Source organism: Panthera pardus, unplaced genomic scaffold, assembly GCF_024362965.1.
Source record: "Panthera pardus isolate Hobbes unplaced genomic scaffold, ASM2436296v1 HiC_scaffold_8, whole genome shotgun sequence".
In the NCBI taxonomy this organism is placed as follows: domain Eukaryota; kingdom Metazoa; phylum Chordata; class Mammalia; order Carnivora; family Felidae; genus Panthera; species Panthera pardus.
The window spans coordinates 96026850-96039932 of NW_026527013.1; the positions used below are offsets into that span (position 1 = coordinate 96026850).

The 13083-nt window shown below is 37.2% G+C and overlaps 1 long non-coding RNA gene across 2 annotated transcripts in view; it reads left to right on the forward strand.

Moving 5' to 3' along the window:
- The window catches only part of LOC109263690 (uncharacterized), a 74730-nt gene extending 62072 nt beyond the window's left edge, over positions 1 to 12658 (forward strand). For both annotated transcript variants that reach the window (XR_008420404.1, XR_002078335.2), the window contains one exon: positions 12314 to 12658. This is a non-coding gene — a long non-coding RNA (uncharacterized LOC109263690). The remainder of the gene's footprint in view (positions 1 to 12313) is intronic.
- The last annotated feature ends 425 nt before the right edge of the window (positions 12659 to 13083 follow it).

Sequence of the window (13083 nt, forward strand, 5' to 3'; positions counted from 1 at the left end):
CACCATTGCTGCTGGAACAAAGGCCTTGCATAACTCATGGGTCAGGAGGCATGGTGTGAGCAGAGGTTTGGGTCAGTCTTCTGGGGGAGGGGGCCTGCTGTGCTGGCATTGAGACAAGCATGACAGGGAGGGGTGGTCCCACTGCAGAATGTGGGGCAGGGCTTAGTGTAAACAGTTAGGTAGTAAATATCTAATACTGCATTGGTTCCCACAGGTGGCCCCATGCTTATGCTGAGGGGTAGAGGAGGGAAATAGCATTGGTCAGTTCCTTTGTTTCTGGAGGGTTCTCTCTGTGAATGCTGTTTCTCTGGGATGTACTCTAAGATGAACAAATAATCTCCCCAATATGTGCCCAGGTGCTCTTCAGATCACTGTTTCCATGCTGTACATCTGTGGGTTGTTTGCCTGCCTTATCTTCAAGAGCAGTGCAATGACCTCTGGGTTGTATCCCAGCCATGCCTGCTGACCTTTAAAACTCCAGGCTTGCTGGTTGTAAGAACTCACAAAATTCAGCCCCTCTTGCTTTCCTCGCCAATTGCTATAGTGATTCATTTTCCCCATGAGCCATGACCTACATGCTAGTCTGTCTCTTGTCCGTCTCCATGACTGCATCTGTCTCCCCTTCTGCAGCAGTCATGATCTGTTTCTCTCCCAAACTCTGTCTCCATACTTCCTACCTTGGATGTGGCCTCTTCTCTACCTGTAGTTGTGTAGTTTGTTCTGCCAGTTTTCAGGCCAATTTCTGGGATATTTAAGATGACTTGATGATTATCTGGTCATATTCATGGGATGAGGTGAGCCTAGGGTCCTCCTACCCCACCACCATCTTCCAACCTACATTAATTGATTGTTGGCTGTTGAGTCAACCTTGCATTTGTGGGCTATTGTCCATTCTTGTACCTGCTCAACTCAGACTTAAAAACACTTGACAATTGTTTTTTCTAGAGTCATAGTTTTGTCATTTTTAATATTTCTCTAAGGCTCAAATTTTATCATTCTTGGTTTAAAAGCAACCTCACAGGGGCGCCTGGGTGGCTCAGTTGGTTAAGCGTCCGGCTTCGGCTCAGGTCATGATCTCACAGTTCGTGGGTTCGAGCCCCGCCTCGGGCTCTGTGCTGACAGCTCAGAGCCTGGAGCCTGCTTCACATTCTGTGTCTCCCTCTCTCTCTGCCCCTTCCCTGCTCATGCTGTGTCTCTCTGTCTCAAAAATAAATAGACATTAAAAAAAATTAAAAACAAAATAATAAAAGCAACCTCACTTTTTCCTGAATAGTTGCAAGGGTGATATACTTACGGTTTATGAGGCAAATTTGGCTTGTAAGTATATTTTATTTGGTCTATAGGCTTTTGAAATTTAGGCCAAGAGTGTTCTCTGTAGGCAGACACCACACTCAACATTTCTGTTATCTTCTATTCTGCATTTAAGCCAGGCCCTTAAAAGCTTTGAAGTCTGTGATGCTTGTAATAAACCATCTTGCTTTTGGCATATTTATTTATCTCAATGGAATCATTTCCTGGTCACCCAACTTTAAAATCTTGGAGTCACTGTTGATAACTTTTGTAAAATTTTTTCTGCCTTTAAAAACATCATTCTATTTAACCACACTGAACTGGGCTTAAAAATAGTTAAGATGATTAAAAAAAATCTCCCAAATTAAATATGAATATATTCCCATTGTATAAGATTTAGACAATCACAAAATCCCTAAAGTACAGAAGACCTAAAAGTCCTCTTTTACTTCTCCCCACCAACCCTTCCTCATCCACAGATAATTATCGTCATTAAAGTGGGGTGTATTCTTCTGGCCCACTTTGTAGACTTTTACACACACGCACACACACACATGGGCTCCCAGTTTTTTACATAAAAAGTAGGTTAGACAAATTGTCAACCTATTGACAATAAGTGCCTCTAGATAGGGAAGGGATGGTAAAGGAGAGTGAAGGAGAAGTTTTCAATTTTTAGTCATTACTGCCAATGCTGTATAAGCATGATTTACATACATCTTTATAGAAAGAAAGCCTATGTTAGCAAGACATGAAACTTGGATGCTATAAATGAGAAGAATGGTAGACTGGCTATGTAAAAATATTATACTGAATATCAGTCAGGATTCAACCTGAGAAGCAGAACCAATGGGGAAAATAAATAAATAAAAATATTAGGTAGATAGATGAATAGAAGATAGATAGATAGATAAGCTAGGTAAGCAAGTTTGAAATGAGCAAGGCAGGTCTTCAGGAAGGAAATATCACAGGTAGGTTGGAACTGTATCTTCTTTTAGGAGAGGCCTAAGTTCTATTTTCAAGTCTTTTCAACTGATTGAATTAGGCTCCCCCAGATTATTAAGGATAATCTCCCTTAGTAAAGTCAATTGATTATGGGCTTTAATTTCATATGCAAAATACTTTTACGGCAAAACCAAGGCATTTGATTGAATAAGTGGATACTATAGCCTAGCCAAGCTGACACATCAAAAATTAAAAATTTATGTACAGCAAAAGATACTGTGAAGAAAGAAAGACAACAGATAGGTAAAATGTACTTACAGCATAGATAATAAAATGATTAATATTCAAAATTACCGAGTTCCCTGAAATCAGTGAAAAAGTCAATAAACAGCTGATAGAAAAATGGGCAAATATGAATAGGAAACTCATACACAGGGGTGCCTGGGTGGCTCACTTGGTTAAGTGTCCAACTCTTGATTTTGATTCAGATCATGATCTCATGGTTCGTGGGATTGAGCCCCGTTTTGGGCTCCATGCTGATGGCTCAGGGCCTGCTTGGGATTCTCTCTCTCTCTCTCTCTCTCTCTCTCTCTCTCCCTCTCTCTCTGCCCTTCCCCCATTTGTGCTCTTTCTCTCAAAATAAATAAATAAAAATTTTAAAAAAAGGAAAGTCATATGCAAAATATAAGTCTGGTGAAAAATGTAACAAAATGCTCAAACTCATCAAGAAGTAAGAAAATAAAATTTTAAATGATTTAAAATTTTAAAGTTAAAAAGTTGAAAAATTTCCTGATAATTTTGGTCAACATTTGAAAAGGTGGATAATATCTCAAGTTGACAAAAATACAGAAGACTAGGCATTCTCATTCATACACAAATTTTTGGTTGAGAGTGATATTGATAAAGCCTTTTAAAATAGATACTTAGCAGTATATGAACATTTTATTTTATTTTATTTTATTTATTTTTTTTTCCATACCCTCACTTTTATTTTATTTTTTTATTTTTTTTATTTTTTATTTTTTTTAATTTTTTAATATATGAAATTTACTGTCAAATTGGTTTCCATACAACACCCAGTGCTCATCTCAAAAGGTAGTATATGAACATTTTAATTGAGCGTAACTTTTACTTGGTGAACTACTGCTATGAATCTATTGTCTCTTACTCTTAATATTGAATCAGTCTTGTGTGACTGAGGCAAACAACTGAATTCCCTGGTCCTTTTCTTACTCTCTGAGTTCAACTTGCACACTACTGCTAGATAGATCTTCTTAATTGTCTTTTTTTCTCTAACACATACATACACACTCATTCACACACATACCACATACCACAGCACTGTTTGTAACAGCCTCAAGCTAGAAACACCCCAAATGTCTAATAATATAGCATGGATAAATAACTTATGATACATTCATGTAATGGAATATTTACAATAAAGAAAATGAAAGGACTGTAGATTACAAACATTAACATGGATGACTCTCAAAAATATTCTTGGACAAAAGAAGCAAAAACCAAAGAAAACAAAGTGTGATTCCATTTAAACAAAGTTCAAAGCAAAGCAAAATTAAACTACGTTATTTACAGATGCATAGCTAGGTAGTAAAACCATAAAGAAAAACAAGGAGGTAAATGATTATTCCAGATGTTAGGTAGTTAGGTAGTGAGGAGGTGAATTCAAGAGAACTCTAGGATGCTGTTGATCTTAGACTTTTTGACTTTGATGGGGACAACATGTTAAACTTAACACAGATGATTTATGCTTTGTCTCTCTTATTGCAACTTAAAAAAATGCCACTAGGGAACTTTCTGAGGTGTTGGCAGTCTCCTATTTCCCTTTTTTCTCCAGCTTTATTGAGATATAATTAATGTGTAACATTGTGTAAGTTTAACGTGTACATTGTGTTGATTCAATGCACTTATAAATTGCAAAATGATCATCACCCTAGTACTGTTGTCCCTGAACAGCACAGGTATGAACTGCCTGGGTCCTCTTCTATGTGGATATTTTTCAACACAGTATATTCCTATAAATGTATTTTCTTTTCCTCATGATTTTCTTAATTTTATTTTCTCTACCTTCCTTTATTGTAAGCATACAGTAAATAATACATATAACATAAAAAACGTGTTAATTGACTGTTATCGGTAAGGTTTCTGGTCAACAGTAGACTGTTAGCAGTTAAAGTTTGAGGGAATCAAAAGTTATACTTGGATTTTTGACTGTGTGGGCAATCGGGGTTTGTAGAAAGGTGGTCAGCACCCATAACTCCTGCATTGCTTGAGGGTCAACTGTATTAGCTACCACCTACATCTCGTTACATGTGGTGGTTGCACAGATTCTGATTGATAATTTTCTAAATTAAATTTACTTTTCTGTTCGTTGTATTTGACTTAAAAATTGTTGAAAGTAAATTATATTTTAAAAATCTATTTGAATTACTTCCTGCCTACAGGATAAAGGTCAGACTCCTCCATATTCAAATTCCTCCCTATACCTAGACCTCAGCCTTTGTCATCTGACACCTACTACTGTCTTCAGTGGAAGCCAAAAAAATCCCAAACAAAACAAAACAAAACAAAAGCCCCAACAGATACTAATTTTACTAAACTGCCTTTACCAAAAAAGAAAAAAAAGACCTTTCCTCTTGTTCTTTATTTGAGAGCAAATGGGGGAGAATTTTGAATTGCTTACCACACGTTCTTCTAAGATGAATCAGAGCAGAATGAAATGCCTGCTTAGACTTTGGCTATAATGAATATGTGTCTATGACACAATTTTCAGGAAGAACACATTTCTCCCAAGTCATTATCTAGTTAGCATTATGTGTTTAGATTACAAATTTTCTTTTAGTTTAAATATGTTAAGAGATGTGTCAAAGGCAAGTATATGTGATGTTAGATGTTATGTTGTGCCCACCACAACACAGTGAAACATAAGAAATGACAGGAATTGAGCCCAGAGTCTTCATGCACAGACTATCAGTTTCACACTTAGTCACAGTCAACTTCACACGCAGACAACACTGAAAGAACCAGAGCCAAATGTTCCTGGAAAATGGGACTTCTTAGCTTCATAGACATTTGCTACAAATACCTGAGCCCCATGTGCTGGGTGGAGATCTCAGCAAGAAGACTGATGGGCAGCTTCCAGGGGAAAAAATGAGGGAGGGGCAGGATGTGGTGTTGGTGATTCAGAAGTGGCCCCCCTTCTCCACCACCAATCTGAGTCAGCATGCAGCCACATGGCCCCACATGGTGCATGATGGCTCTCGATGAGCTGTCATATCAGGCGCACTCTTCTTGCCTTTATTAAAGCAGCTGGTGATTTTAGAAGCCCAATTTACATATGAGTAGTTTTATTCTGTCTTTCCAAATTAGTCAAGCAACAAATGTTGAAACTTTCTGACCTACATGATATGGTGGCATGAAGTGTTGTTGGGTGTTTTGCTTCATCTGGTTCTTAAAACGGTCCAGTAATATCACCCATCTGGAGGCAGCCTAGCATAGTAGTTGAGACCCTGGGTGCTGGAGCCAAGCTGACTGGGTTCAAATCCCTACTTGCCATCCCTGGACTTCTGATTTTAGAAGTGTGCACATATCATTCTTTGTTGCCCTAGGACATGAATTGTGTGTTCTTACTGTGATTGTTGCATCCTCGGTGCAACAGTGGCAGAGGTTACAGCAAGCTCCAGCATAGCAGCAGTGGTTCTGCTGATGGCAGCATCTGGGTTCCTGGTTGGCAGACTAGGTGGCACTTCTCAGTGCTGGTCATTAACTATCCATGACTTGATTTGGGGCATTGCTCATGACCGCAGAGTCCTCAATCCACCATTCCACCATGCTGGCGATTCTATAAGTTATACAATGATCTTTTTTTTTTTAATTTTAAAATTTATTTTATTTTTTTAAAATGCTTATCCATTTATTCTGAGAGAGTGCGAGAGCGAGCACATGCATAAATAGGGGAAAGGCAGAGAGAGAAAGAGAATCCCAAGCAAGCTCTGTGATGTCACCATAAAGCCTGAGGCAGAGCTCAAACCCACGAACCTCAAGATCATGACCTGAGCAGAAATCAAGAGCCAGACACTTAACTGACTGAGCCACCCAGGCGCCCCAATAACCTAGGAATTTTTATGGCTCATGGCTTTAATTTATGGTTGGTTGATTTAGCCAACCGTGTCTTTAGTGTTACTTATTTCAGTTTAACATATGGATTGAAAGGGGCACAAATCTTAAGTTTATAGCTTGATTATCACAGAAAGCAAGATATTGTACTAACACTACAAAGGCCTACTTTGTGCTCCCATTCTCCAAAGGTAATCACTACACAGATATCTCTTGAGGAGAATTAGTTTTGCCTGCCTTTTGAACTTTAAATAAACCAGATTATATAGTATGTACTCTTTTTGTTGCTGAATGTTGTATCTTTGAGATTCAACCATGTTGTTACACATAGGAATGGTTTTCTTTGCTGCTATATAGTATTATTACATTGTGCATATATTAATGTGTATACTTTATTTATCCATTCTATTGCTAATGGACATTTGGGTAGCTTCTAGTTTGATTCTATTAAGAATGATGTACTAAGGACATTCTTGTAATTACCTTTTTCTGCACATATGTATGCATTTCTTTTGGATTTACACCTAGGTGTTGAATTGCTGAATTACAGGGTGGGTGTATGCTTAACGTTACTGGCAACACAATTCCTAAAGTAGTTTTGCCAATTTGCACTCCTACAGCATTGTATGAGTTTCTTACAGTCTATATCCTAGCACTTGGTATTGTCAACCTTTTAAATGTTAGCCATTCTGGGGTGTGTGTAGAGATATCTTGTTTTGTTTTCAACTTGCATTTTCCTGATAACTAATGATGTTGGGCATCTTTTCATGTTCATTGGCCATTTGGATATTCTCTTTTGTAAAAAACTTATTCGTGTCTTTTACCCTTTCTTAAAAGTAATTGAGTCTATGTTTTTCCTATTGATTTATAAGAGATATTTACATGGTCTAGACATAGTTCTTTGTGTAATTTATATACGTAAAGTATCTTCTCCCACAATGCATGTTGCCTTTTCATTCTCTTAATGATGTCTTTTGATTAATAGGGTTTTTAAATTGTAGTAAGTCTAAATGATCAATCTTTCCTATTATGTTTAGTGCTTTTTTAAAATTAAAAACATTTTTTAATGTTTATTTATTTTGGGAAGAGAGAGAGAGATAGAGTGTGAGTGGGGGAGGGGCAGAGAGAGAGGGAGACACAGAATCCAAAGCAGGCTCCAGGCTCTGAGCTGTCAGCACAGAGTCCAATGCAGGGCTCAAACCCACAAGCCATGAGATCATGATCTGAGCTAAAGTTGGATGCTTAACCAACTGAGCCACCCAGGTGCCCATATGTTTAGTGCTTTTTAAAAAACATAGACTTTATTTTTATTATTTTATTTTATTTTTTAAGTAATCCCTATACCCAATGTGGGGCTTAAATTTACAACCCCAAGATCAGATTGCATACTCTACTGACTGAGCCAGCAAGGAGCCCAAATAGACTTCATTTTTTATTTAAAACTTTTTAAAATTTTATTATTTTTTAAATATAATTTATTGTCAAGTTAGCGAACATACAGTGTAAACAGTGTACTCTTGGCTTCGGGAGTAGATTCCCATGATTCATTACTTACATACAACACCCAGTGCTCATCCCAACAAGTGCCCTTCTTAATGCCCATCACCCATTTTCCCTGCCCCCCTGCCCCCTCACTCCCATCAACCCTCAGTTTGTTCTTTGTATTTAAGAGTCTCTAATGGTTTGCCTTCCTCTGTGTTTGTAACTTTTATTTTCCTTTCCTTCCCCTATGGTCTTCTGTTAAGTTTCTCAAATTCCACATATGAGTGAAAACACATGATATCTGTCTTTCTCTGACTGACTTATTTCACTTGGCATAATAGCCTCCAGTTCCACCCATGTGTTGCAAATGGCAAGATTTCATTCTTTTTCATTGCCAAGCAGTACTCCATACACACACACACACACACACACACACACACACACACACACACCACAACTTCTTTATTAGGCTTTATTTTTTAAAAAGCTGTTTTAGGTTTATGGAAAAATGAGTAGAAAGAACAGAGATTCCCATATATTTCTTCCCCCTCCCCAGTTTCCCCTATTATTAACATCCTGCATTGGTGTGGTACATTTGTTAAAACTGACGAACCAATATTAATACATTACTACTAACTAAAGTCCTAGTTTACATAAAGGTTCATCTTTGTGAAAAAGTGTGAACACTTTGTGAAGTGTTGGACACTTTTTTTTTCATTTTGACAAATGCATAATGCTATTTATCCATCATTACAGTATCCTTTAGAATAGTTTTACTTCCCTTATATTTTCCTGTGCTCCACTTCTTCATCTCTCTCCAACTCCTGGAAACTGCTAATCTTTTTACTGTCTCCATAGTTGTACCTTTTCGAGAATGTCATATAGGTGGAATCATATGGTGTATGGCCTTTTCAGACTTACTTCTTTCACTCAGTAATATGAGTTTAAGGTTCTTCCAAGTCTTTTAATGGCTTGATAGTTCATTTATTTTTAGCACTCAATAACATTTCATTGACTGGGTGTACCATGGTTTATCTAACCATTCATCCTACTGAAAGACACCTTGGTGGCTTCCAAGATTTGGCAATTGTGAACAAAGTTGCTATGAACATCTGTGGACAGGTTTTTGTGTAGGCATAAGTTTTCTGTTCTTTTGGGTGAAAACCAAGAAGGGGCACCTGTGTGGCTCACTTGGTCATGATCTCACAGTTCATGAGTTCGAACCCCGCATTGGGCTTGCTGCTGTCAGCATAGAGCCAGCTTTGGATCCTCTGTTCCCCTCTCTCTGACCCTGCCCCATTTACTCTCTCTCTCTCTCTCAAAAATAAATAAACATTAAAAAAACCCCAAGGAGTATATTGCTGGATCATATGATAAGAATATGCTTAGTCTTGTATGAAACCACCAGATTGTTTGCCAAAGTGGCTGTTCTATTTTGCATTCCCACCAGCAATGAATGAAACCTCCTGTTGCTCCATATCTTTGCCAACAGTTGGTATTATTCATATTCTGGATTTTGACTATTTTAATTGTTCTGTGGTGGTAGCTCATTGCTATTTTAATTTGCATTTTCCTGATGACATGTGTTGTGGAGAATCTTTTCATATATTCATTTTTCAGCTGTCTATATTCTTTGGTAGAGTGTCTGTTACAGTCCTTGGCCCATTTTTAAGCTAGGTTGTTTGTTTTCTTATTGTTGACTTTTAGGGGTTTTTTTTTTTTGGTATATTTTGGATAACAGTTCTTCAAAAAAATTTTTAAGTTTATTTATTTTGAGAGAGAGAGAGAGAGAGACAGCGAACGAGTGCAAGTGGGGGAGTGGCAGGGAGAGAGCGAGAGAGAGAATCCCAAGTAGGCTCCACGCTGTCAGTGCATAGCCCGATGCAGGGCTCAAACCCATGAACTGTGAGATCATGACCTGAGCTGAAGTCAAGAGTCAGACCTTTAAACAACTGAGCCACCCAGGTGCCCCAATAGTTCTTTATCAGACATGTCCTTTGCAAATATTTTCTCTCAGTACATGGCTAGTCTTCTCATTCTCTTGACATTGTCTCTCATAGAGCAGAAGTTTTAAATTTTAATAAAGTCCACATCATCCATTATTTCTTTCATGGATAATGACTCTAAAAAGCCACTGACATACCCAAGGTCATCTAGGTTTTCTCCTATGTCATCTTCTAGGAATTTTATAATTTTTGTTTTATATTTAGCTGTCTGATTCATTTTCAATTGATTTTTGTGAAGGATATAAGGTCTGTGTCAAGATTTGCTTTTCTTACATATGGATGTCCAGTTGTTCCAGCACCATTTGTTGAAGAGACTGTCTTTTCTCTATTGTATTGCCTTTGCTCCTTTGTCAAAGATCAGTTAACTACATTTATGGGGGTTATTTCTGGGCTCTCTATTCTGTTCCACTGACTTATTTCTTCTTTCATCAATACCACTCTGTCCAGATTACTAAATCATGTTTTTTTGGATGCCTAGACATCCCCAGTGTGGAAAGTCAAACTCATTACATAGAGGATGGAATTACAATCCAGTATCTATTTGGACTCATTGTTTGTGGAACCATAGCTACTTTATTTGTCACCAACTTCAAATTTATTAGTCTGTCTCTTTCAGTGGCAAGTGACAGAAACCCAACTCAAACTTAAACTAAGGAAGAAATGTTTTGACTTACGGGAACTAGGAAGAAATGAGTGGAACTGGCATCATATATATTCCAAATATCCATCTATCTCTGCCTACCTTCTCATTTAGAGGATTTTCAATAATAAGAAAAATTAAAAACCAAAAAACATACTTCCTACTGGCTAAAGAACAATTTCTTCATTTCCTTCAAGTGTTTGTTCAAATCTCACTTCCTCAGTGAGACTGACCAACCTTCACTTTATTCAACACCAACACCTGTCTCCAGATCCTTTTTTACCATGCTCTACTTTTACATTTTATCCACTTACTACTTCTTAACATACTATAGAATTTTCTTATTTATGGTTTTGGTTTATTATCTCTCTTGGCTAGAATGTGAGTTCTAAAAGGGCAAGGCTCTTATGTACTTTGTTCACTGAGATATCCCAAGCACCTAGAACAGGACACTAGAGCATCCCACTTGGTAGGTGCTCAACAAATATTGCTGAGTGAAGGAAACGGAATTTATTATTTCATATAAGATGAAGTCCTGAGTTGGGTGTTTGCAGGATTGTTGGTTCTATGGCTCAAAGACATAATTGAGAGCCAGGTTCTCTTCATCTTCCCTGTCTGCCTTCTCTAGAATGCCAGCTTGGTCTGTTGGGTTAGCTTTCTTCATGGTTGCAAGACGGCTATTGCAGTTCCAGGCATCCCATGTCGACAAGACACATTGGCTGCTGCAGAAGGATGGTTGCTGTTTCTCATTTATCTCTTTTTCTTTCTCTAATCAATGTAGAATCACCTATTGTTTTTTTACAAAACCACACTTGCATATATAACAATAGAAATTAAAATAAATTCATATAATTGGATTATATATATTATATATATGCATATAATTGGATTATAAATGCATATAATTGCATATATAATTGCATTAGTTTCTAAGCTAACCCTTACAGACAAGAAAACAGTCTTAATATAATTACTCAATTGCAACAATGTTAATTTTGGAAGAATTTTATTAATGTAAATTTATGAAATGTTAAGAAGGCATTTCTGGGTGTAGTTAAGTATAATAATTTGGACATTGCTTTTGAAAAGTTTGATAGCTGGAAAAAAATTTTAACTCTATATTAATTATTTATTTTAATAAAATTCTTAGGAAAAAAAATGAGGAAATCTGCCATGAGGATGACTAAAGGAAATGGGTTCTTGACTATATTAAAGTAAAATAAAGTATTTTTAAAACTGTGACAATGTATTTAAAAAATATAAAATTTCCATAAAGCATAATATAGCCAAAAGCACATGCGGAGACAACTAACAGGTTTTTGGGGAGTTTGATCAATCAAATGCATATTTTACTTAACTTAGGTCAAATGAATTAAGAAAATCTTCTTTTGCTAAAATAAAAAAATGAGATAGTGGTAAGGGATCTGTCGAGCCTCATTTAACATTAATGGCTTTGAAAAAATAAAGAATATTTAACGTGAAAATGTTAATTTAAAAAATGGACTGTCTCGGTTGCAATACTGCTCAACATATGTGAAAGGCTCATGCCTATAAAATCTGGAGACAAAATAACTACAAATCACCCTGTTAATCCATTGGGCATTTCTAGCTGAATTAAGTTTGTCCTTGTTAAAGAAATTATCTTCGTTTTTCCCCCCTCAGGAATGCATGTAAAACAGTTCCTGTCTCGATGTATGCCTAAGGCAAAAAGTTCAGTGCTCAATTACCTGCTCTCTGAAGTCTCATATTTTGCAATGAGCAAGTAAAATAGAATTTAAATCAGAAGTCTTGACCCATGCTCTTCTTTTTCCCTTCACAGCCCTACAAGCTATTTGGCATATGAAGGTCCTGACCTGAGAAAACCATCTTGGATAACCACGCGAGGAGAGGGAAAAATGCAACACCTAGGAGATTTCAGTAAACAGTAGAATCATGCCAACCTAATCTGTGTTAAAATGCTTGGAATGTGGGAGCCGCCGAGGATGCCTGTTGTCTGTGTGTCTGACTGAATCCTTTCTTTTCTCAGAGCAGCAAAGCCAAGCCTGGGAACCAGGCCAAATGCCTGCCACTTACCTTAAATTGATCAGCCACTTTGAGATTAAAACCCCTGAAAGCTGCCACACCGTGAAAACAAGGCCTCCTTCACATTAAAGGCAAATTGCGACTTTGGGTTTGCTGTGATCTTTTTTCCATTTTATCCAGTTTTTCACTATGCACACTTTTTTTTTTTCCTTTCCACTTATGCTCCAGTGTAGAAGCCAATAGTTACAGCATCTTGGCCAGGCATTCATTAAGGTTTATAAGAACAAAATTTATGGTTATTTAGGAGCTGGCACAAAGACAGACTGTTGCTGGAAAAAGAAAAAGAAATACAGGTGGGAAATATAAGTCTCAACAAAGGCTCATACTATATAGTAGTGTGCTGGGCTCTCAGCAGTGGTCTGGGAGGAAAATTATATTGTATTTAAAACCAGCCATTCCTCTACTCTGAGTCCTCCCCATTTTATGGTTCTGTAGAATTAAAACAAATATACCGGTCATTCCCAGAGATTTTTCTGTCTTGTGTAAGTGCTACCATTTATAGGAGTG